Below are 26,501 nucleotides of genomic sequence, written 5' to 3'. Positions count from 1 at the left end.
GCACTCAGCGTCGGTCGGAGTTCGGTTACGCAACACGGGCAGAACATTTATCGGAGTAAATTAATGGATTCCAAATGTTTATTTTTCAATTACCTGGGCCTGGAATCGTCGTCAATTTGCCCATCCAAAGCCATTCGGAAGGAAAGGAATCAATTTTCCCCACGGGGGAATTCAATTATTCAAAAGCTCTCGATGGTTACGCTACGACGACGTTGGAGTTTCACGGAAACTGAGATGTGGGGTTTGAAGAATCGAATAATAGCACACATCCCGGCTTATTTAGTATGCATGGAACCAGATCCATTATCAGTTCGCCATGAAAGTAGTCCAAACGGAGCATATTTTAGGCAAGGGATGGAATTACTGGGGGAGGGGCTCGGAAGCTCGTAGATAAATCACACAATTCCGCGCTAATCGTCCGATTTCGCTAAACAAAGACTGAAACCCCTTTTGTTTGTCTCTCTGTCCCTTTCGTTTTTGCCTTGGCCCATGTCACTCCGCCTAATCACACCATATTTTCCTCGGGGAAATTCGAAATTGATGACTCCGGCTCAAGCGAAAGAGACAGAGAAAGCGCGCACACGAACGTACGAACTAAATCGGCAACCCAAATCACGTCCCGAGGAATCATTTTGCCAAATTACTTGACTTACTTATCACTAAACGTGTCACTTTGGATTTGGTTTGCCGCGCGCTGCTTCTTGCCCAATTTTGCCCTCCTCAGCCTGTAACTATGCCGCTTTCCATCCGATTTTCCTGTACGGCTTTTAATGATGGGGAAAGATGGCACGACGATGGCATTCAACCGGGTTCCCCCCCTTCGACTTCCTGCTTCCTCCTCCAGCAGACCGCTTTATTTCCGACTTTCTCCGCGTGCAGCCGCTAATAATAAATTCAAGCCTGTGTGCACAGTGGGCAGAATATTGTCCAATAAAAATTTGAGTTTGTTTTGTCTGGATAGATTTTCGTATAAGAAATTGACAAGACACCTTCTTTTGTCGACGACTAAAACTGAAGAGAATTTTTCATTCTGATTACAGTTTTTACCGCGCAAATCTCATCAAATGAACATGAACAATAATTCAATGCACGGATAACATTATAGCAGCAGTCCAAACGAAGCAAACAGCTAGCAACAGCTAGTATACATCAAGGCGTTTTCACTATCAACTCAGGGTGACCAATAGTGATGAGATTAATAAGAGTATTATAAAGTACTGCGAAGACTCTAAAAAAGTTGACTGAGAAACAGCACCAAGTATTGTAGACACATCTTCAATTTATAAACTACTAAACCACCAAAAAGGTCAATTATCTAGACATTCTCGAAGATCAAATAAGAAATCAAACAAAGGGGAGAATGGGGAGACTTGATCTCATTTTTTTGTTTGCAAAATATCTTTTCGAAAAGTTTTGACATCTCGACAATTTTTAAAATTTTCTGACATCTTGTTTTTGCAAGTTTATATGCTCCAAAAACTAGAACGATACATGCTCCCGTTGACATAAACTAATATCGTTTGATGGAGCGCGTTCTATATTGTCATAATAAGTCGTAAGACCTGAAATTTTCGAAACTGGGCCATTGGTAAGTTCAGGAGCACCATTTTTATTCGATATGGCACTGTTATGCGAGCATATTTGAGACCTTTATTAAATCTACTGGCATAACAGTCCCATACAGAATATGTTTTGCGCACCAAGCTACTTTCTTAGACCTATTTATTATTTTACCTAAATTTCTAGAACAAAATACATCTTTTTAATTGTTTTATATTGAAGCCCTAGGTTCAAAATGACAAACTGTCAGGTTAGATGAAAAACGGCGAAAACTCATATGGGACTGTTATGCGAGTAGGGGCAGTAAAAACATCCCAAAAAGAATGAAATCGTTTGTTGGGCGATAATGAACCTCATTTTCTACCATTTTTGATCGATTTTGACGGAATTTGACCAAACAGTTTTACATCTTTGGATCTAATTTTAAGATTTTTCAATGAAAGTTGTCAAAGATACAACAAATTTAGTGAAGCAATTCCAAATTTCCCTTTTTTAACAAGAATATTTGTTTCTTTGTTTTCAGTCATAGTGAAGACTTTTAATTTTGAAGAGCGTTAAAGGGTGATGAGGTCAAAATTTAGTGAAGGGAAAAAATTGTAAATCGGTGAAATCGTTTATTGAAAAAATCAAATTAAATTTCATTTTCAAGTTTAATTAGTATAAAATTCAGGAAAAATATTCAGTTAGGCTTCCACTTTTCCAAATCCGAATTTGCCGGGCCTTAAGCTTAACCCCTGCCATCAGATTTTGTACAGCCACCTTGTCCTTCTTCGCCGCAGAAAGCCAGTTTGCCTTGAACTGCTGCTCGTTCATAGCAGTTTTTTTGGTCTTCTTTAGTTTCCGCTTGACAATCTATATATATATATATAAAAATGAATTTCTGTCTGTCTGTCTGTCTGTTCCCTATAGACTCGGAAACTACTGAACCGATTTGCGTGAAACTTGGCAGGTGGGGGTATTGGAGGCAGGGGAAGGTTCCTATTATGGTTTGAGACCCCTCCCTCTCTCAATAAGGGAGGGAGGAACCTCCCAAACAAAAGACAAGTTTTTGCATAACTCGAGCACCCATCAAGCAAATGGTATCAAAATTTGCATGGGGTGGTTTTTGGGTACGAGGAATATTTCTATGAATATTTGGTACCCCTCCCTCCTCTCAGTGGGGTGATAGGAAGGGGGGAGGGGGGCTACCTTACAATTTATCATATAACTCGAAAACTAATCAAGATATTGGAACCAAATTTGGCTCGGGAAAGTATTTGGATACGAAAAATATTTCAATGATTTTTTGAGACCCCTCCCTCTTTCCAGTAGAAAGGAGAAGGGGGCCTCTTTCATATTTTTTTACATAACTCAAAAACTAATGAAGCAAATGGAACCAAATTTGGCATGGGAGGGTATTTGGATACGAAAAATATTTCTATGATTATTTGAGACCCATCCCTCTTTCCTGTAGGGAGAACTAAAGGGGGAGGGGCCTCTTTTATAATTTTTACACAACTCAAAAACTAATTAAGCTAATGGAACAAAATTTGGCATAAGCGAGTATTTTGGAACGTGACATGTTCAAATGATGGTTTGAGACCCCTTCCTTCTTCCAGTGGGGAGAAAGGAAAGAGAGAGGGGAGTTTCATACAATTTTTACAGCATAACTCAAAAACTACAACAGCAAATGGAACCTAATTTGGCATGGAACGATATTTGGTATCCCTCACTCCTTCAAAGAGGTGGATGAAAAGGGGGAGAAGAGGTCTTCCTTACAATTTTCAGTATAACTGGAGAGTTGATCGATCAAATTGAACCATATTTGGCATATGAGGGTATTTGGATACGAGAAATGTTTCTATCATAACTGGTTGAAGCCCCACCTTTTTCAGCGGAAAGATATAAAGAGGGAAAGGGGAGCTTCTATATGATTTTTTTTTTTCAACACTCCAGAATTTATCGAGCAAATGAAACCAAATTTGGCATCAAAAAGTATTTGAGTACGAAAAATACTTTTTCTATGTGAAACAATACCTTTCTTGCAGTAGAATGATAGAATGGAGAATATAGGAAGGGAAGAGGAGGCTTACATTTAACTTTTTTTCACAAATTCCGAGAAATGGACAAAACTTAACATGGAAAATCATTTTGGTATGATTCTTTGATAATCTGACACACCATCCTCCTTTCAGTGAGTAGGTACATAGGAGGAGGGGGTTGAACCAATACAATTTTTTTAAGCATAAGTTCTCAGTTTATGCTAACGAAGTCAACAAATGGAAACAAATATGGCAGAGAAAGGTACTTGGTTACGAGATTATTATAGACCCTTACGCTTTACAGTGTAGAGAGGAGAAGAAAGAAGGGGGTTCCATATAAATTTTGTTGTAAAGCTTAAAAAATTATCAACCATTGGAACAATATTTGACACAAGAAGATTTTTGGGAACGAAAATAATGGGTATGATAATTAAAAATCACGATCTCCATTCAGCAGGGGGAAGGGGAGGAAAGGGGGGGGGGGTGTGGCCTCTCTTATCAGTTTTTTAGCAAAAATTCAGAACATATCAAGCAAAACAACCATATTCTATTAGTTGGATTGTTTGCGTACGATTTATTTGGAACCCTCCTTTTTTAGGGCGGAGCTTAAAGAAACAGATTACCCAGGTAACCACCAAGCATTAGTATAAGCAGTAAATCAGCATTATATCTGCATTTCCGCTGCGTGTTGTAGTATATAAGCATTTGAAATGCATAGTTGTTTTAAATTAGCATGTGATATTCTATTTAAAAGCTTTTAGTCACTAAAAAGCTTTTTGAATGCACAATAGCCATAAAATAGCGATTTCAATCCTTGAATAATGCAATGAAAAAATATTTAAAATCGCATTTTTGATGCTGATTAAAAACAGCTACGCATGTTAAATGCTATCAGACTGCAAGAAGCAGTGGAAATGCAGATATAATGCTGATTTATTGAAGATGCTTATTTCTGGTTTGTAGGTACCGTAAACCGTAGAGGGTTTTGTAAAACGGGTTGTTTGGCGAATAATAATATGTGTCTTTATTTTACCCAAACGTTTTCATAATGATGTTAAACATAAACAGTTTGCTGAATTCTACCTAGGTGTTCAGTTGGTTGTTCATTCATAATCGTATCATAATGTCTAGGTATAATCAAACAAAACAACTTATATACCAACGTACCTGATTTATACCCATTCCTTCATATTTATAGATGACATGTTTTTTTTTGTGTACAGATGTTTGTTTTGAGTATTTGAAGAGTGATTAATATTGATGTAAGAAAAATGGATCGTTCAAAAAAGTTGGAAAATATCATCAAAAGAGGTTCATACAATCGAAATTTGTTGGTGTCACTAAAAAAAATGCTCACACTGTTTAAAGATGGACACAACCCAGGTAACCACCAAGCATTTAAAACAGCACGTAAGTAACACTATAGACGCATATACGGCAGGTGGATTACTACTAAGCATTAGATAAGCATTTATGTAACCCTGAATGCTACTCAAATGCAGGTGACGTGTTGTTTATATGGAACAAAAATATCATGTTCCATCAGGTCTTCTATTATAGCTCAGCGGATAAAGGAATCGTCCATTGATATTAATGTCGTTAGGATCCAGGTTCGAATCCCGTTCCAGGAGGAGGAACATCAACTCCAAGAGAGGATAATATGCAGCTAAGAAAGAGAGGAGTGGGTCGGTAAAGAAGAACACGAGATAAAAATATCTGTAAGTGGTGATCACAGGATTTTTTTTGTTTAAAAGAAACGGCGAAGCATTAAATCAGCATTTCAAATGCTTTTTAAATGCCAAGTTGGGAACATTTGTAGGGTTTAGCACTAAAGTAGCCGTATATTTTGCCAAAACCTGCATTTGAGTAGCATTACGGGCTACATAAATGCTTATCTAATGCTTAGTAGCTTTAATCCATCTGCCGTATATGCGTATATAGTGCTACTTACGTGCTGTTTTAAATGCTTGGTGGTTACCTGGGTAAAATTATCAGATCTTTAACACAAATCAAGATTCAGAATATTAGTTTGAGTTATTTTTGTGAAGCAATTCGAAACTCCAGCTGCAGCTCTCATTTTATAGCGGTTGCTTATGAATTATGTTATATTTCGATTTAAAATAATGCCAACAAATCAATAAAAATTTGAATAAATTATGAAAATATCATTCGATTTTGAAAGGTGTTGCAAAGCACACCGGGTCAGCTAGTAGCCCAATATTTCTCAATTGGGCGGAGCTCTGGCGTGTTCGGAGGTTTCTTGTCCTTGGGAATCACCTGCACGTTGTTGCGAGGCGTACCACTCCATGGCCTTTTTACCGTAATGGCAAGATGCCAAATCTGGCCAAAACAGTACGGAACAACCGTGTTTCTTCAGGAAAGGCAGCAGACGTTTATTCAAACACTCTTTCACGTAATTTTCTTGGTTGACAGTCCCGGAAGCTATGAAAATGCTGCTTTTCAAGCCACAGTGCTTGAAAATATCTGCTACCTTTCCCCTTCCTTTTGCTGTATAAAACTCCTGTCCCGGAAGCTACTTGTAGTCGGCTTTGACGTAGGTTTCGTCGTCCATTACCACGCAGTCAAACATCGTAAGCATCGTCGTGTACAGCCTCCGGCGTCGCGCTTTGGCCGTCGTATTTTGTTTATAATCGCGATTTGGAGACACTACCTTCTTGTAAGTCGATAGTCCGGCTCGTTTTTTGGCTCGATGCACGGTTGTAGACGATACACCCAGCTTATTTGCGGCATCTCGGAGAGAGAGGTTAGAGTTTCGCTTGAAACTACCGGCAACTTTCTATGTCGTTTCAGCGGCTTCCGGTTTGCGATTTCCCCCCGATCCAGACTTCCTGGCTGTCGACAAATGTTCCCCAAACACTTTAATTACATTTGTAACGGTTGATTTGGCAACTTTTAGCGAATTTGCCAGCTTTGCGTGCGAGAAGCTCGGATTTTCGCGATGCGCAAGCAAAATTTTGATACGCTGCTCTTCTTCCTTGGACGGCATTTTGACAACTGAAGAGTGAATTCCAAAATTAAAATAGGAGCAACATTCTACACACACATGTCGTAGTCCATCCTTTAATCGCTAACGATATTCGAAATACCTCGTCGAATTTGTTTCTAAACACGCAGTCACTTGTTTAGTCGCCAAAGCACGTTGTAAGACTGACTCAACCGTTAAAAATTCGTTTTCATCCCCCTTTTGGGAATGTATTGGTTCGTTCCTTCGTAATGTTACTTCGATTACACCACCACAGACAATTCATCTCGCAAACATGTATGAATGACGGTTATGATTTATTTCAGTGGCATTTCTTTACCCCGAATCATCGCACAGTCGATGTTATTTTTATTATAATTTTTTTTCGAACGTCCATTCCCTCGTCGTTGTTTTCTAATCATCAAAGTGTGCGTCGAACGAAATAGAATTGACACGCAGATTGGGTAAGTAAACAAAATAATTTTAATTTTCTTGTTTTCGTTTTAGGAATGCTTTTCACCACCCACAGGATTGTTGGAAATTCTTATTGGACCATCAGTAAGATGATTGATATTGGAATTAGACAGAAAACCAGGTAAGTGCAAATGAAATAAAAATTATTATTAAATGTTTTTTTCTCTTGTAGGCTCCATCTACTACAACACACACCTTCAAAATGAGGGGTGCTCAGGTTTTTTAAATGCAAAATTGAAAGAAGTACCTCAAGTTAATACTGACCAAATTTTGACCGTATCACCCTTTAATCGTCGTATAGATAGCCTGCAGTTAGTTTTTGTAATGGTCTTGTTGAAATACGCTTCACAACCATCAAGACTTTTGCTATTTCGTTATAAAACTTCCGCGTTTTGCTAAGTTTTTAAAATGTTGCTTGGGTAAGGACAGGGAGCGCAGATTGTCAAGGCCGCTGCTACGAAAAAAATATTTCTGATTCGGTCTCCGATAGAAAGACGAATTGGCACAGGGATCACAGATTTTAAACTGTGAACTGGAAAAAGACGGAATGGCTTTGGAAGCGCAGATTTTTAAGGCTGCTTCTGCTGATTGTTTGTTCTTTAGACGCGCAGATTTTTAAGACTGTTGCTGCTGTTTGTTTGTTTGTCCCGGTGGAAAAAGAAGGAATGGATTTGGAACCACAGATTTTCAGGCAGCTGCTGCTGATTGCTTACTTTGATTTGGCCTTCCGGTGGAAAAGACGGAATCGCCCTAGAAAGTGATGATTTTGAAGGCTGATTTTGCTGATTGTTTGCATTGATTTGGCCTACCGGTGGAAAAAGACGGAATTGGCTTTGAAGCGCAGATTTTCAAGGCTGCTGATTGTCTGCTTCGATTTGGCCTTCCAGTAAAAAAACGGAATTGACTTAGGAAGTTCAGATTTTTAAGGCTGCTGTTGCTGATTGTTTGTTTGTATTTGGCCATCTGGTGGAAAAACACAGAATTGGCGTTGGAAGTTTTAAAGACTTCTGCTTCTGAATTTTTATTTTTATTTGGATTTTTAAGGCAACTGCTACTGATTGTTTGTTTTGAGCTCACGTTCTGGTTGGGAAATCTGTTTCTAAGAATACTATCGAATTATTCCTGCTCAAGTAAACAGAAACAGAGTGACAAAAATGCCAGTTTGAGAAAGCTGTTGCAAAGAATTGTTGAAGATTGGATGAAGAATATGCAGAAAATAAATAAAATTTTAAGATTTGAAAAGCTTTTGCAGAGAATGGAATGTAGAATTGAGATGAAAATTTTGTATTCAGAAGAACAAAAGTCTGTAAACTAAAGATTCTATTGAGAAAAGAGTTAAGAAGGAATATAGAGATGAGATAAAATAAATTTATAGGATGGAAAATTAAGATGTGGAATGTGGAATGAAAATTAAATAAAAATAAGTTCTAGAGAAAAGCAAAAGTCGATGCTTAAAAAGATTTAACTGAGATAAGAGGTGAGAAGGAATGTAGGGATAAGATGAAGGATATGTAGAAAATAAATCAAATTTTTTCAAAAATAAAGTAAAATAATAGTTGAATCAAAGCAATCGAAAGATTCCTTTTAATTCAACCACGGTAAATGAAAAGTTCATATACCAGTATTTCGATAGCAACTTACTACCTTCTTCAGTTAACGTTTTCGATTGATGAATGTGTATCGTTTCCCTCCCTCGTTTTGTCTCCGTTTAAGAGATGAACTGATTTTTCATTGAAGATTTCAATGCTTTCAGCAACATCCAATTTAAGCAAATTACTATTCAAAGACCGGATCAGCGAGACATTTCCTCGATCAATAGAGTGACCAGATTCACACATGTGAAAAGCTACTGCAGATCTAGGATTCTGTGAAGGAAGAATTTTCTTCTTTGAGTCAGATCTAGCTATAGCCATGTGTTCCTCGAATCTATCAATCAACTTCCTTTTGGTTTGTCCAATGTACACCTTATCACAGTCGGAACAACTGATTTTGTACACACCAGATCTATGAAGGAGCTCCACTGGTGTACATTGGACAAACCAAAAGGAAGTTGATTGATTGTTTCAAAATCTTGCGAAGGCTCGCAAACAAACACCTTTTCTCATGAAATCGAAGAGTTTAGAAGCAGCAGGTTGATCAATGTGGGAGTTCAATTTATTTTCTCAGTAAATGTATGGTTTTGGCGTAGCTTTTGTTGTATTTTAGGGGATTTTTTATGTATAACAAATATGGAAATTTTCAAAGAGTTAGCCAGTCTAGGATAAAGGGCTAGAAGCCCTATCAAATAATAAAGTTTGAAGGAAATAATTAAAGGGGAGCGCTTAGCGAATTGAATGAAGGCAAAATTTCTTTTTTTTAGGCTAAAATTTTATGAATAAAATCAAAAAATTTAGCCATTTAATTGAACATCATTGTCCATCTTTCTATTTTAACAGTTGTCAGGCCTTAAAACATTAAGGACCACGATTCTTAAACAAAAAACACAAAAGTTTAACTTTGTATATCGAAGAGTTCATTGAAACAAAAGTTGCAAATACTATACTTTGAGCCACCGAAAATGTTATATTCAATTTTGTAGAGTTTCATGATTATTTTTATATCATTTAAGTTAAGAACTACCTAAACATATCAATTACTAGCATTTTTAATTATCATGAAGGTGTTTTGTATCTTTTATGATCAAGAAAACTCGTTGAAACCGTCAAAAAAGAGACTGATCAATGTTACCCCAAAGCATCAAATTCTAAACCAAGACGATATCGATTTTTAAATCAAGTTTAAAGTGTAGTCTAGTAAATTTCTGGATCATTGTTTAACGTTCATAGAAGTCCAGTACTGGTTTTAAAAATATGAAACATGCCACATACGCCTTAACAGAAAAAAATATCGAGAAGTATTGAAAAAAGTGATCAATATTACCCCGTTTTACGGTAGTTTTTTTTAAACATCGTTGCCTGCATTTCCTGCTTAAACATTTTGTAGATTTGCCCAAAAAACTGATCTGTGCAAAATTTCAGCTCAATCTGACTCGATTTAGGGTACCTCAAATCGCTCAAAGTTTCGATTTTTTACCCTTAAAAATCACAAAATAGAAGTCAAAGGAAATTGGAAAAATGTGTATTTTTATTTTGATGTCAAACAAGTTATAAAACCTTAAAACTTCGTTAGCTCGAACAAAATAATTTGGTCCAAAATAAACTTTCTGGGACTGGAGTGATTTTAGAAAACAGGCCAAATATTCTAAATCCTCAGAGAGACCTAAAAGAAAATCAAACAATTTTTACGAGATAACACAAGTTTTCGGCATGCAGTATTAGCCATTTGTCATAAAATTTAAATTTCTATCTTCCGATTTCCTTTGGCCTTCGCTTATGTGATTTTTGGGGGTAAAAAAATCGAGACATTGAGTGCTGTGAGGCATCTTTAAATCAATCCGATTGAACTAAAATTTGGAACTGGTCAGGTTTTTGGGCCAATCTGCATTGGATACGGTCGGGTTTCAAAATGCTGCCACCTTAATGTAAATACGTACATATGTATAAACATAAGCTTAATATTTGAGACTCAAATTTAGTATTTGTGCACGTAACTTTTGTTAAATATTCAGGTAAATTTCTATTTATTAAAGAACCAGTAATAATATCAGTATAATTTTGGCAATGAGACTGTACTTCCTGCTAATATTTGTAAAAATTAAAGTCAGTTTTTCGCCGAATTCGCTCACCGTTCCACTCCTAGAGCAGTTCTGTCCTCATTTTTCACAATTCGTAAGGCTGACATACATTTTTCATCATTCTCAAATAGTAGGTAGAATGGTACGACAAAGGCAACTCGACTAAGCAGCAGCAGCAGCAGGATGTTCTTCTTTCGTTTCAACCTCTCGCTGCTGCTATTTCTACTTATTCCGACCTAGTCCAAAATGTCAGCTTTGTCTTGTTTGGAGAAAGCGGTTCACGATTAAAGGATTGAATTATTAATGCACAACGCGCTTTCTCCATCCAACGTTGAACTGGAGCCGTTTGCCGAATTGGAATGGGGCTGTGCGTTTGTCGTTGTCGGTGTTCTGGAATCGCATGCCGGGAATTAGTGTGATGCCATGCAAAAAAACCGGCTGGTATTCTTTCTATTTTTGAATGAATTTTCAAGGATTTATTCATTAAGACTGATATTCACATACAAGTTATCGAATAGCTTCATAATTAACTCTGGCTGAACATAATATTTGAACTTAAATAATAACATGATTGATAACAGTTAAATAACATCTGCGTAAACAACAAAATATATTGAAAATATGTTAATTGCAATTCAAGTCTTCGCTTTTAATTCAAAATTGCAATTGTTTCAACTCTGCGGAAATGAGTTAATTATGTAGACCTGTAATATTATTGAGTCAAGTCAATGAAACAAAAAAAAAATGTTCAAAGCTTTCATACTCTTTATGTTAACTTTCTCGTTTTTACAAGATTAATTAAACGTTGATTTATTTAAGTTAAAAGATTGAGGATGAATGAAACATTCGCGTATTCATGTCATTTTTTGACGATTTAAATAATTTATCAATTTTTCAGGATATTTTTTTATCTTTTAAGGATAAATAAGTCCTTCGGGGCCAAAAGGATTAATGTGAAAAAAATGATCGATTTTGAGTGAGAATTGAAATTTAACTAAAAATAATAAAAATACCGAAAATGCGCAAAAATAAGGAGATTTATTTCTAAACCTTTTTCCATCTCATGAACATCCCATAAACTTGATTAAAAATTACTGATACAAATGAAAGTTTGAAATCAATGCTTTTTCCGATAAGTCATAAATAAATTATTCAAAATGATATTCCTTATTCTGAACAAGGAATTTGCTTTGACATAAATTATCAGCAGTCTCATAGTTTCATTACAAATTTGAACACCATAAAACGCATACCAATAATAATTTCGAATGAACCCAGAATTTTAGGCTTCAAACATGAAAATCATCGCAATGAAATAGAACATTGGTGTTTATTTTCTCTATAAAACACCAGATTTAAAGAAAATGTAATGCTAATTCAAAAAAAATCGGTTCAGGTTTTAAACTTACTATGATTAACAATTGTTTGAAAACTGAAAACAATTGTAAATTATTAATAATCTTGATTCACATTTCTTTTCTCAATTTTTTCCAGGGTCAGCTGAAAAATTACGCGGTAATAACTTAAAAATGTAAACAAAATTTGATCCCGATATAACATGTGAATTCTCAATATTGAAAACAACAATTTAGTTTGAACTTAAATTTAAAGAGTAAGAAAATTTGTTCAGAAAACATAGATCATCATTGATTGAAATTTAGGGGGAAGTGTTCCTAAATGCGCATGTTGGGTAATATGCGCATACATCCGATTGACGATATAGCTGGAGATTCATCATATCTAATCAAAGCAGTTTGAGGGTAATACGCTTTCAACACATGGCATGAAAAAATTAAATTGTTATATAAAGTCGAAAAAATTTAAAAATTCAAACAAGATTTTTGTCAGTTTTGTTAAAATATATTGAACTTTAATTATCGTGCGTACAGGTTCTGTGAACAAAAATTTTAATGATTTTTCTTTCTTATTCATCTGGAAATCGGAAATTCAACAAATTGAAGCTTTTGGCAAAGTTGTAAATGATAAGATATTGGAATAAGAGACAGGTTCTGAATGCCCATATCAAGGCAGTTTAAATGCCTTTTTCAAGAAAAATAGATTAGTCTTATTATTTTTTTTTACTTTTTATCATTTAAACAATAAATCTACGCTCGTATCACGATCTTACAGCGAAAAAAGAAGAACTTTATACTGATCCGATAAAAATACGATATGAACAAAATATTATCAAGAAATATGGCCATATGGCATACTTAACTATGTTTCATGCAAAAGATCTAGTAATATAAAAAATTTCACCAAAATTTCAGCCTTAACGTATGCTTAACATCCGTTTCTACCATTTTCAATTAAATAATATCAAAATATTGCAAGTGTTAATGTAATATAGCTGAAAACATAAATATGCGCATTAAGCCCGACAGTTTCGGAAATCGGCTATTTTTACTTTTTTATTTTAAAATTATTTTCACAAAAACTGTAAGGGATTTGACCTGAGAAATTGCTCTAACGAGTTTTGTAAAAAATGTGCATAAAATTTTTAAGTATTTTTAACAATTTTCAAAAAAATTTCGAAATGTAATCTGGTAGAAATGTTAATTTGATAGCCTTGCGAAATTTATCAAAACCCTTATGAATGTGGAATTGAGCATTAAGAACAAGAAACACAAACTAAATTAGAGGCTAAAATTCGTTTCTTGAAGAATAATTCATATCAGCATCCCATTTGTAATGGCATAAATGGTTTTTTTGCCTTTCTTTCAGAAAGGTATAGTTATCGGTCGAAGCCTTGACTTTTGGGGGACGTACGTGTTTTCATTTTCGTCCATCGAAAATTTGAATTAGATTAAAGTTTTCATAGAAATTAATGGACCAAACAGTGAAAAACCCTTTGAAAAAAGACCGGTGGAAGTTTCCGAAGTAGTTTTTGGTTAATTTCAGAATGCTGAAGCTTGGTTGGGGGAAGTGATGAGAGTGAATAATACATACTGATAATTTTCGATAATGTGGGGAAGCAGATGGTTTTTTTCCGCTTATACTTGGCCCGTTGCGTAGTGATTACGAGAAAACCTTTTAGTTCTTTGTTGAGAAAGGTATGAAAAGTGAAAGATTCGCGTTCGGGAGGCCGAGAAGTACGGTTCGGTTTTTGTGTGTGCTCCGGTCGCGTTTACAAATAGCATTATTTTAATGTTTCGAGTGCCATTCGAAGGTTTATTTTATTAATAGTAAAGTGTCCTTCTGTTTCGCCTGCAAGTTGCTGTTAGGTTTGATTTGATCAGACTCCCGAAAACCAAGAAATTTTGATTTAAAAAAGCGATAATTTTATGAAGAGGCTCTGCCGCCATTCGGCGATATTTTTTTTTTTCTTCCCCGTTGTGTGTGACCGTTCTTCGGCGTCGCGAATGTGTGGTTGCTTTTGTCGGCTTGCTTTGATTTTCGGATGATCTGAAAATTTCCGAAATTGGGGCGATCTGTTAAGTTAAAGCTAAGGTTAAGTTAAAAATCTCAAGCAAATCATCCAAAGTCTGGGCTAAGTGATGAATTCGTTCCTGGAACAAAAAAGTGTTAACGTGACGCTGTGGAATATGAGCTTGGGTTTAGTCAGAATGTAATGAAAATCTCTAGAAGCACGAGACAAAATAGGTCTCAACATGGACTTGTTGGAACTTTGTTGGTGCACAACAACAAACAAAAAATGGTACAGAAGCAGAAAAACTTGGTGAGGACGTTCTATTTTTTTTTATTTTGCTGAATTTCTCTCTCTTTTACACTACTGCTGACTTTAATATTGATGAGTGGATAATGTTACTGCCCGTTTCCAAGTTCTGGAAACAAGTTCCAATTTTTAGTATATATTCGGGCTCTTTCCAATTATAATGATTTTGCAATACGCTTCACAAAATCCACATGTTTCATTCAGCGGCAGTTAATTTTATTTAATCTGATACACACATTTATAACAAGATCCATAGTTATGCCATACTGAAGTCTGCCAATGCTAAGCTTGATGCGACAGTATCATTTTACTTTTGTGCAGTATATTTGTTGAAACCTTCGATAAAATTATTCTCTACTTTTGTTTAACGAAGTCCCAGGTTGTACCAAGCTACAGAACTCAAAAGGCTACATTGCAGGTTACAAAGCCAATGGAAATACATGATAAGTTGCTTTGTGTTTCAATCATTTACTAAAAAAATTCTGATCATTAACCCCTCATACTATCCAGTAGACGGAAAGATACGAAGGCAAAACAGCTGATCTACAGAAACCCAAACGTTATATTCTATATTCTAAATATTATTTCGGTGAGTATAATGTTGGTAAGTATCGTAATTTCTTAATTCCTTAACAGCATTTAATGTATCAATATTCCATATATACTTTACATATTCAAAATAATTTATGAAGCGTTTGGTAGGGATCTCCACGCTTCATTCCGCCCCTGTATCCTGTATCTTTCGCGGTTTTCATCACATGGTTGGCCTGGCCGTAGTAATATCTGCAATGCATAGGAATATGTAACAGGTAATACGATGAAAAGAAAAATGATAGACGCAAGTCTTCCATTTTCCAGGATGCCTACATGTTTTGGCCATGTTGATGTAAGAAGAAGAAGAAGAAGAAGAAAGGTATAGTTATCGGTCGATTTGGGAGATCATTAATTATGGGTCTTAGATATACCTTTATAGGTACCTATCGAATCAGCTCGACGAGTTCAGACGATGTCAGTGTATTTGTGTGTATTGGTGTGATTTTTTGTAAACTTTGTCCACACGTTTTTGCGAATTTGGGAAGTACAATAAAAATGATTTTTGTCTTAACAAATTTGATTTTTTTCCCTCTTCAATGTATAAAAGAAAGAAAAAAAACAAAATAGTTTGTAAAATAATTTTTCATAGTAATTATCATCAAATCATTACTCCAAAAAACGTGTCAATTTGGCTTGCTAGCCACAACCAGCAATCACTAAAATCAAGAGCAACGAAAACATGGCGCGATAAGCGCTGGGTACGCTTTCACTCCGTGTAATTCCCCATAAGGAAAACAGAGGGCGCCCCGATCGCATGGCAAACATGATTTTAATGACAAACGGATGTCAGTCGATCAAAGGTGCTTACGATTTTACTTTAACCAGTGAGTAGTTTGAAAATTTATATTTACCAGTCCACCCATAGGCAAACCGGTACCAATATTAATTTTGGGGTTGAAACCCCAAAATTAAAGTTCATAAAAAGGGATTGCATCATGGAGTACAACCCCGAAATTGAATGACTCAAGCCTAAGGACTAGACCCTCACATCGCATATTTCTATAGTGACGGTCCCGTCCTTCGCCCAACGATAGATTCTCAAGCACAGATTTCTCTGAGAAGGGGAAAACGATACGGGAACCAGCGTTGCCACATTTAAATCTGTATTTTCGAGCCAAAAAATCTTTTTAATCTGTATGAAATCTCAAAAATCTGTATTGAAATCTGTATCAAAAATTTTCATTCCGGATACTTACGCTTAACTACGGTGACCTTTTTATAATGCGTCATTTGGACTACGCTGCTGATTACTGCGGGCTACTATTTGTGCGACATGTCAAACCAGTGTTAAACCTGATATTTTGTATACGCGAACTGTTTTTGTTTTAACTTTGTCCGATTAATTGTAACGGACAAAATACATGTCCGCCATGTGTGAAAAATAAGGTCACGCAAAATTTTAGGTCGATATATTCCGTTAAATATAACGATCTGTGTACTTCTGGGGTTTAACAATCAGTTGGGATTTGAACATTGTGTCAATACTCTTTACTATTACAAGTTACATTTCCTATAAGACAATGACCAAAATTGGTATATGATTCTTAAACACAGGTTTTAAAACTTTCTTCAACCCTTTGCATGTTGTTTTGCATTGTAACGGCTCCGAACTCTAATCTAGAAGTTTTTTTTTTCTTATTTGCAAGCGTGATAATTAATGAATGATTGAATCAGCAAAGTAGATTATTATTGATTGACTCGAAGTATAATCAAAATATCTTGGAAAATCTCTGATTTTCTGAAAATCTGTATGAAATCTGAATAAATTTCCAATTATCTGTAATCTGTATATACAGATTCTGTGTTACAAAATTTCCAAAAAATCTGTATACTTACAGAAAAATCTGTATATGTGGTAACGCTGACGGGAACGCGGACGATATATGCACACCATCTCATCTTCTTACGTGCCGTTCGTGCTCAGGAAGCTTTTTCTGAGCACGAACGACAGGAGAGAATTAAGCCCGTAGAAGCAAATTGAATCCAATAAGACAAATGCTACTGAATCCCCTCGAGCTTTAAGCTCTCGGGATAGTTTTTTTTTGTTCCTTTTTCTCTCCCTCTTTCCAGATCTAACGTTGCGCGATGGAAAATTTTCGTTCGCATCGAAAAACCAGTGCAATTGTTGCGTTGTTGTTGTTCGGGTTGGTGTCTAGCAAAAACGACGACGGCTTGGAAGTCAATCCGAACTTTCACTTGCTGAGACCAATGGAAAATAACAACCAAACAGTAGCGCCACCAAGCCCCCCATAGTAGAGTTTGAAGCATTTGGGATTTTTTCGCATATACAGCTAAAAATACTTAAAGCTAAACATACTTGACAAAGTTGAAGAAACAGCAAAAAAAAACTCTGAATCAACCATTTGACCAGGTTGACAAAATACAAAAATGACAAAATCGTTAAAATTGACAAAATTGAAAAAAATTGACAAAATAGAACAATTTGACAAAATTGAAGAAGTTGACAAACTTGTATAATTCAATGATTTGACAAAAATGACAAAACTGACAAAGTTGACAAGATTGGCAAAATTGACAAAATTGACAATAATTGACAAGATTGACAAATCAAATCGTATTTTACTCTAGCAATTGAAATTTTATCCAATAATTTTATCTATGCATTTGTTTCCATTATTTGAAAGGTTGAATTATTCGAAACATGGTCAGGCATCTTATTTAAAATTGTATTCTTAATTTTTATACCCCATCTATTTTGAAGTTACCATATGCTGTAACTCCAAAAGAAGTAAATTAAGTTAGATTATAATGTCATAGAAACGGAATCATACAAGATATTCCAGAATCTAGTCATTCAAAAATCTCCAATTAGTTGCAAATAATGTTATTGATATGAAAATTATGATAATATAAAAATACTTTTATCCTATTAAAAACTTTGAATCTTTATTTCCTAAATGGTTTTTGGATTTACTGCGTATGAAATTCATTAATCATAATTCATAATTCATTTTGTGCCATATGTACCCAAATATAATTTACAGGCTGTAAGAAAGGCTACAATCCACTGTCAAGTGTATTAAATCGGGTTTTTTTATAATCAAAGTGATAAGTAAAAATGTAATGGATACTAGGTTTAAGTTTTTTTTTTGCTAATTTTGTTGATTACGGTGAGTTTAATAGTAAACAGTATTTGAATTGTAATTGAATTGTTACTAAATTTTGAGTTTAAAATTATTTGTTTCAAATTATGTACTTGTGCAATCAGAATTCTAAAAAACCTTTTTAATGTTCTAAAGTGAAACGTCTTGGGCAAGATTCAATTCCGCCAGAGGCAAGCCAATTTTTTTACATGTTTGTTAACCCTAATTTTTGAACACCTTTTGGGATCAAGTTATTTCCATTGAATACAGTATATTTTACTGAAAATTTCACTTTGAAAAAACCTCTATGGGAAGGGTAAAACTCCTTAACTTCTAACCCGAACTGCTAAAGTCGATTCGAGCTTTTGTTGCAGAGCTTTTTGCTTTCTAATTGAAAACTCTACCAAGTAGAGTATTGTGATTGCTGTTGTGGTTCAAGCAAATAATTTTAAAGCTCGTCATATGAATTTATGATAAGGAGCCATTATGTTCACTACTCTGGTGGATCGTGTTCGTGTTTAGAAAACTATGCAATCGTTAATACAAATCATTCATACCGTTTATTGCGATCCACTGGGTATCAAATTCTGTGTTGATTTGTTGGATTGACTGAGCGTTCATTTATAGTTCGAACATTGAGCCAGAAAACAGTGCTGATGATTTTTTTGTCCAAGCTTTTGGCGATGTGGCGCTATTTTATTTCAAGTGGAATCAGATGTCCTACACGGACAAAACAAATCAACCCACTACACTACTCACTACTGGATTGATGCCTATTAAGCCCAAAGTACGTAGTTTCGGGTGAGTTGTTTTGATCTACTGGAGGCTTTTTATCAATGTACCCACTCAATAGGTATACTTTTTCCTCCGCTGTCCGAATTTTTTTTCCATTGAAGACGCGGGTGTCAGAAGTTGGCAGTCTTTGGCCAAAGTTCTAATCACAGTTGCAATCTAAATAGATCTATTTAGTCCGGAAGAAAGAAGGAACTAGTTTATAGTAATTTTTGTTTATTTAACTTTAATTTATATAAAACTAGCTGATCCCATACGAACTACGTTTCGCTTTCAACTTGGAATATGTTATGAACTGTTTTTATGACAGTCAATAGCCAAGCATTTTCCAGATGCACTTCCGAATTCATTGTTGAGTAATAATTGAAAAAAATTGGACGATCACTTTTTCTGTTGTCAGCTACTTAATTTGAAATCAGGAAACAATTAACTGTGCCAAAAAAACCCCTTGTAAATTTTCGACTCGATCGTTGCATAATAACGCAATTATTGTAAAAAGTTTAACCCCTGTTGGTGACCTCTAATATAGGGTTACCATATCCTTCAACGACAAAAAGAGTACGTTACAATCATATTTCAAAATAAACGGGAAACGGGAGAAACCAGAAAATTTCAATTCAAATAGTAACAATTAGTTGCTAGTTTTGTGACTGACCTGGAAATTATGTCTTTTCAAAAAATACTTTTACAAATTAAATTTTTTCTTTTTTTAGTTTTTGTCAATTTTCTTGTAGATTTTTAGTGAAAAGTCAAAGGGTCGTTGGATTATTCAAAAAGATAGAGATAAGAAGATCGCAAATAAGAAAAAATGTTGCGTTTCAAAAAGAGTTCAAATTGCTATTGTGCTCTTTGCCAACTGCTTAGGCGCCAATTGCATATTCAAAGACGCTGCCTGCACAGTTTATTTTGACGCCTGAGAGCATGGCCGTAGGAACGGGGGGGGGGGGGGGTTTAGGGGGTTAAACCCCCCCCCCATGAGGATCCAAAAAAGCAAGCGAAGTATTCTAATCTACACTCAAAATTTTAAATTCATAATCAAATGATGATAAGAGAACAAAGATATTCAATAGTAACTATCTGAACCAAAAACTAATACAGAAACCTAAAAAACCCATTTCAAGTTCAAAATTCTTGGACAGTTGTTCAAAATTTTCTCACCTGTTCATAGAATAAGGTTGTCAGTTTTTTTTCAGCACGTATCCGGGCCGGACAAATCCGGGCTGTTTTATATAAAAACCGGGCAAAATCCGGGTATTTGACTTCAAAATTGTCGACCAAATCTAGGCAAAACCGGCCAATTTTTGTCAAAACCTAGGAATAGCTCATAAAAAATAAAAAATAAACTATAAAAACCTTTCATGATAACTTTTTGAAACTTGCTCAAAAAATTTCGACGCATAAATAAAAAAAATGACAACACACTTTTTGTTTTTTTTTTTTAAATTGACTTAAGTAAGAATGAGAATGAGAACAAACCGGATCAATCCGGTTAAAACCGAGCAATATGGCAACCTTATCATAGAAATTCAGGTTTGAATATTAAATTTAAAATTAAACCCATTTTGGAGGTTCTGGTTCCATATTCCTATAACCAAAATTGTATTTTTCCATATTTTCGTATTTTTATTTTGTATCAAGTTTCGGATTCTTGATTTTCAGTTCGAATAATCATAAGAAAGTAGGAATGAAAAGCTGCTTTGAAATCCTTGTTCGAATTTGGTTTTGCATTTAATATCAAATTTGAATCATGTTTTTCGAAAATCAAATGCAATTTCAATATTTTGTTTGATAATAGTTTTCTGAATATGGAAAAAGAAGAAATTTGTTTTATATTCAAATTCTAAGTTCTTAAACTTAATTCTAACACAAAACTTAAACATTTAAAGCTTCTAAGTGGCGATCCAAAATTGAAAACCAGATTCATATTCATCATTCGAAATTCACATTTTAAAACAGATTCACAAAACAGATTAAAAATAAATAATTGAAATGATGAATTAAGATTTCAACTGCACTACAGAATTTAAATTATAGATTCATGAATGAGGGCTCTGAGATTTGTGCTCGGAAATCGTATTTTTTGTACATTTCGGAAATCGCATAGAAATTCGGAAACAGATTAAAAGTTAAATTTTTGAACTCAGGTTTAGAATTCAGATTTAAAATTGAGAAAAAGATATAGCTTGTAAATTAATTTGTTCAATCAACTTAAAATTGTTGAGAAATTCAAGAGAACATAAACTTAAAAATTTGCTTGTTAATTCAATTTCCAGATTTCAAAGTTTTTAATCAGAAGTAGAATTTGCGTAAATTTTCTAAGTTTTGATTCATGCAAAATATCCCAAATTATATTAAAAAATATAAATCACAGTATTTTTAACACGGAATTCATGCTTCATGAAAAATATTTCCTGCTTAAGAAACATGTACCATGTCTTCACCTAAAAAATCTGCATTTTTTTTTCTGTGTATTGTTTAACATTTTCAACTTTTTGAAAGCCAAATTTCAAACTAAAATCATAAGTTCAGTTTAAGTTGGAATTAAGCAAATTTGATTCGAAATTTTTTTATCTCTAACTATTTTTTTTTTTTGGAGATTTTATTTATTTTCATCAAAGGTAAGAATCTTGTAATTTGCAAAAGAGTTTGATCTATCAGACTTTTGAACAAATTCAAAACTTTTAACCATCGATGAAAGCAAATTTCATATTTTGTTTCTAGGTTTCATTAAAAAAATTTAGATCACCCTCTAGGCTAAGGACCACTTTTCTAAAGCTACTTTTTTAAAGGTTTTATTAATGACACTTTATCATCCTTGTGGCATTCGTGTCTTTTCTTAAGTTACAATTTCATACGAAAACTTTTCATGAGTACTTCAAAATGAATATTCATATAGTTATAAACATAATTTGTTTTATTTTTTGTTTATTCGTGTGTTGTTAGACAAAAAATCATAGGTAAAAATTAGTCATCAAACCACCCCCCCCCCCCCCCCCCCCATGAGTTGGTTCTTCCTACGGCCCTGCCTGAGAGCTTTTCTTAAAAGCGGTTTTAAAGCGTTCGAAGCTGTTGTATTTTTCTTTTAAAAAAAGTACTGCTGATGAAATAGAAAACTTGTCTTTACCTGAAAATTTAGATTTTAATCGATTTGTGATGCTTTTCATTTTAATTCAAAGTTTGAACAACCCAACAAAGAAAAGAAACCTGAAATACCGTGCCATGAATGCATATAGTGTTGCATTTCTTAAGAACTTAAGAACTAAAAAAAGAGTACGTTCCGAAAGATTTTACAAAAAGAAGAGTACGCTCATTTCTCGATCGAAAAAGAGTACATGTACTCTTAAAAGAGTACATAGTAACCCTACTCTAATACAATCTTTGATATCTGAAATCAATTGCTCTTCCCTCAAAACTCTCGTGTGCAAATTTTCTAAGCAATCTAATGCATAATAACGTCAATATTGCTAAATACATTGACAAATCAATTGATATGGAAGACCTTTCGTCGACTCCTGGCAAAACATTTGACATCTAAAATCGATTGCCCATCCCGGAAAACTTCCGTGTGCAAATTTTCATCCCAATCCTGTGTATGATAACGATGATATTGCGAAAAAATTGAAAGATTGATATGGACGACCCCCTTTGCCGGCCTTTTACACAAAATTTAATACCTGAGAACGATTGTACATCCCTCAAAACTCTCGTGTACCAATTTTCATCTGAATCCAATGTATAAAAACGTCGATTTCGTATTAAAAGTGAAAAGTTAATATGGACGACCCCTTTGGCCGACCTCTGACTTTAGTTTGGATAAGTGAAATCAATTGTTTGTCTCTAATAACTCCTATGTGCAAATTTTCATCCCAATCCGCTGTATAAAAACGTCAATATCACTAAAATATTGGAAAGTAAATATGGACGACCCCTTTTGCCGGCCCCTTACACTGAATTTGATACCTTAAATCGACTGCACGTCAATCAAAACTATCGTGTACCAATTTATTTGAATACGATGTAACATAGCGTCAATATCGCAAAAACAGCGAACAGTTTATATGGACGACCCCTTTGGCTGACCTCTTACACAAAATTTGATACCTAGAATCAATTTCTTGTCCCTCAAAACACTCATGTGCAAAATTTTAACACAATCCGACTAAAAGTAACGTCAATATCGCGAAAACAATATTTGTCTAGTATGTACGACCTCCGTCAGAAGGGGTCTTCCAAAAATCTGAAAACATTTTTCATCATTTCTGGTCCTAATAAGCATCCATGCCAAATTTCAGCTCTCTAGCTCTTAAGACGGCTGAGTCTATAGAGGACAAACAAACAAACAAACATACAGAAAGTGCTTTTTATATATAAAGATATCTACAGATAAAAAAAACAGGGCACATCTGAACAAAACCTTGACATCATTTTAAAAACATTCAGTAAGATAGTTAAATCGCGAATGCCATGAAGATGGTAAAACGACTATAATCGAAACAAAAAAAAAAATCATATAAAATAACTTGAAATTAAAATTTTTCATAGAATCACATCAGCAGCGCTGCAATCGTATTTATGGATCTAAAAAAATAAACGCTTATTTTAAAAATAACTCTAAAATTCATATTTCATTCGCTCTATTGAAATTCATCCATTTTTTGGATGATTTCAGTATTTTTTAAATGGTATCACGTTGATTTTGTAAAGTTCAACCACGTTCATACATCCAGAATAACCGTATATTCAATTTGTTGACATTTGGCAGTTTTGCTCTTTTGAAATGTTACACGAGAGATTGTGAACGAAAGTGACAGTGTTGCTTGGCGCCTGTTTAGGTTTACTTTAGTCTCTTTACTAGTACCTATATCCAAGGCTGTAGGAAGAACCGACTCATGGGGGGGTTTTGGTGACTGATTTTTCCTATGATTTTTTGCTCAACAATTCACGGATACAAAAAAAAATTAAAAAAATTATGTTTGTAACTGTATAATTATTCATTTTTAAGTATTTTGACATAACAAGTTTTCGTATTAAATCGTTACTGTACAAAATTGCTCCTAAACCTAAAAGGTGAGCTAAATTCGCTTCCATCGATGTTTTAAATCTTTGAATATGTTTAAGAGTCTGCTTATATTATGCCCAAATCAATTTAGTTTGATCTACCACACTCTTAAACATATTCAATACTTATCAGTTATTATTTTGAATATGTTTAAGAGTCTGGTAGATCAAACTAAATTGATTTGGGCATAATATTCGTTTTTTAGGAGAGTCTTCCTTTTCTAAAAAAAACATAAAGAAAAGTAAGAGATAAAAATCATCAGATTTTCTTAATGCAATCATGAACCAAATTAATGATTTTAGTATGAAATTAAGCTTTGAAAAAACTGTTTGCTGAAACATAAAATGCCGAATTTCAGTGTCCCTCATGTTCTAATAGTATTAAACAACACACTGAGAAAATATTCATTTTTTTGCAGATTTTTTTAGGTGAAGATGTTTCTTTAACAGTAAATATTTTTCATAAAGAATCCGTTGATGATTTAAAAAAAAAAAATATATTGGTTTTTGGATGAGAAAAAAAAGAGCTCAAATTGTATCTTTCATTTGTGATTTTCAATTACATTGTGTTTAAAAACTAATTTTGTTTAAAAAAGTGAAATCTGGATATTAAATTGACAAGCAACCTTAACACATTAAGGACCGTGAAGAAATCTATGACGAGCAACACCGATATTCAGCATTCTATATCTCAGAAACCCCTGGACCAAATTTTACAAATTTAGCATTTTTAAGTTACGGCAAATTTTGTGTTCAGTTTTGTAGAATTAAAATAAAGACTAAAATTCAGTCCATTAGTGTAGTACACTGTTGCCAAGCGAAAAAACGAGATATCTCGTATTTGGTCCACAATTTGTTAAGTTCACGATTTCTTGAATTCCTCAACAATGTATGTTGATTATATAATTTATTTACAAGTTAAATCTTTTTCTGAACTTTGAATCTGCCTTCTGCATCCGAATTCTGAGCCTGAATTCAAAAATTGCGCTTGAGTCTGTATCTGAATTTCCATACGATTTCTGAAATGTACAAAAAATACGATTTCCGAATCTTATTACAGATAAGTATTTTATGGGCCAATGTTTAGAGCCCTCATTCATGAATCTATTGTTCAAATTCTGAAGTTCATGTTTCATCTAAATTCACTGTTTAAATTATTTATTTTTAATCTGTATTGTGAATCAGAGCTTTAATATGCATTTACCAAGATTTGAATCTGACTTTTCAATTTTGGATTGCCATTTCGAAGCTTTAAATTTTTGAATTTTGTGTAAGTATTAAGTTTAAGAACTTCGAATTTTAATATAAAAAAAAATTCTTTTTGCATATTCGGCAAACCAATATCAAAATTATGAAATTGCATATGTTCTCGAAAAACATGATGTCTAATTTAATTCAAAAATAAATTTGAACCAAGATTTCAAAGAACAGGTCATTCCTGATTTTTTATGATTATTTGAACTGAAAATTAAGAATCCTGAACTGGATACAGAACCCGGAATACGAAATTAGGAATACAATTTTTGTTATGGGAATTATGGAATCAGAACCTCCGAAACGAGTTTAGTTTAATATAAAATTTAACATTCAGTCCTGAATTGCAATGAACGAGTGAGAAAACTTTGAAAAAGTGTAGCAGAATTTTGGACTTGGGATGGATTTTGCGGCTTTGGTATTATTTTTTAGTCTAGATTGAGTAAGATTAACCTTTCTCTATTATCATAATTTGGTTCTTAATTTAAAATTTTTAGTAAAGAGTAGAATACCTCGCTTGCTGTTTTGGATCCTCATGGAGGGGGGGGGTTTAACCCCCAAACCCTCCCTCCCCCGTTCCTACGGCCATGCCTATATCTAGTTTTTTTTTTTCAAGGAAAGTGCCTATATCTAGTAAAATTTGAATACTTGATTGAATGGAGGGTAAAAAAATAATTCAAACTTAATTTTTGTTTCAAACGAAGGTCTGTTGGTTTTTTTGATATTAATGATTGATTTCGAAACTCAAAATTGAAAATTTGACAAAAAGTTCGAGTTCAGGATGCAAAACTCTTCCAGAATCCTCCAGGATCTAATAAGCACCAAAAATACTGTTCCTGTGTGTTATCAGAATTTTCACTAGGCAAACTTGAAATGTAAACTGCCTCGTTTGAGGTTTCCTGAAAATTGAGTATCTTACCCTGAACTTTTCTTGAGAAAGTGTTTTAAAATCATTTTGATGCAGAATCAGCCAGCATGCATTGAGTGACTGCCTCAACAGAATCGATGTCATCTTTAATAGCTGCGATGTTAATATTCTTACGAAACATTGAAAACATTTTCAAATTTAGGAAACTGCAATAATCCTGTGAAATAAAAGTTTACCAATTGGATAAAAAAAACAACCGCAACTGCAGCAAAACCAAATTAGAAACAAACATGCCGGTTTATCAGTGAAATAAAACCCGCCAATTTATTACTAAGAAACACTAAAAAGTTGCTCTGGTAAGCACATGTATAAGCGCATTTTTTGGACTAGATCTCGTATGCAACAGAGACACATAGTAGAAAGTGTGGTTGGTGAGAGACAGCA

Source organism: Uranotaenia lowii, chromosome 2 (genome assembly GCF_029784155.1).
Source record: "Uranotaenia lowii strain MFRU-FL chromosome 2, ASM2978415v1, whole genome shotgun sequence".
NCBI classification, from domain to species: domain Eukaryota; kingdom Metazoa; phylum Arthropoda; class Insecta; order Diptera; family Culicidae; genus Uranotaenia; species Uranotaenia lowii.
This window is presented reverse-complemented; position numbering follows the sequence as displayed.